This window comes from Bison bison, unplaced genomic scaffold, assembly GCF_000754665.1.
Source record: "Bison bison bison isolate TAMUID 2011002044 unplaced genomic scaffold, Bison_UMD1.0 scf7180017864533, whole genome shotgun sequence".
Classification (NCBI taxonomy): Eukaryota; Metazoa; Chordata; class Mammalia; order Artiodactyla; family Bovidae; genus Bison; species Bison bison.
Window position 1 is genome coordinate 10849723 of NW_011495082.1, and position 890 is coordinate 10850612.

At 47.0% G+C, this 890-nt stretch overlaps 1 protein-coding gene across 4 annotated transcripts in view; it reads left to right on the forward strand.

Annotated features, from left to right (window-relative positions):
* CAST (calpastatin) overlaps positions 1-890 on the forward strand; it is a 188348-nt gene that overhangs the window by 174245 nt on the left and 13213 nt on the right. The gene's annotated exons all lie outside the window — the stretch shown is intronic.

Consider the following 890-nt stretch of genomic DNA (forward strand, 5'->3'; position numbering starts at 1 on the left):
TAGCTCCAGTCAGTTTTCATTCCAATCCCAAAGGAAGGCAATGCCAAAGAATGCTCAAACTACCGCACAATTGCACTAATATCACACGCTAGTAAAGTAATGCTCAAAATTCTCCAAGCCAGGCTTCAGCAATATGTGAACTGTGAACTTCCAGGTGTTCAAGCTGGTTTTAGGAAAGGCAGAGGAACCAGAGATCAAATTGCCAACATCTGCTGGATCATGGAAAAAGCAAGAGAGTTCCAGAAAAACATCTATTTCTGTTTTATTGACTATGCCAAAGCCTTTGTGTGGATCACAATAAACTGTGGAAAATTCTTCAAGAGATGGGAATACCAGACCACCTGACCTACCTCTTGAGAAACCTATATGCAGGTCAGGAAGCAACAGAACTGGACATGGAACAACAGACTTGTTCCAAGTAGGAAAAGGAGTACGTCAAGGCTGTATAATGTCACTCTGTTTAACTTATGTGCAGAGTACATCATGAGAAATGCTGGGCTGGATGAAGCACAAGTTGGAATCAAGATTGGTGGGAGAAATATCAATAACCTCAGATATGCAGATGACACCACCCTTACGGCAGAGAAGGCGATGGCACCCTACTCCAGTACTCTTGCCTGGAGGGTCCCATGGATGGAGGAGCCTGGTGGGCTGCAGTCCATGGGGTCGCAAAGAGTCGGACACGACTGAGTGACTTCACTTTCACTTCTTACTTTCATGCACTGGAGAAGGAAATGGCAACCCACTCCAGTGTTCTTGCCTGGAGAATCCCAGGGACAGGAGGAGCCTGGTGGGCTGCTGTCTATGGGGTTGCACAGAGTCGGACACAACTGAAGTGACTTAGCAGCAGCAGCAGCAGCCACCCGTACGGCAGAAAGTGAAGAGGAACT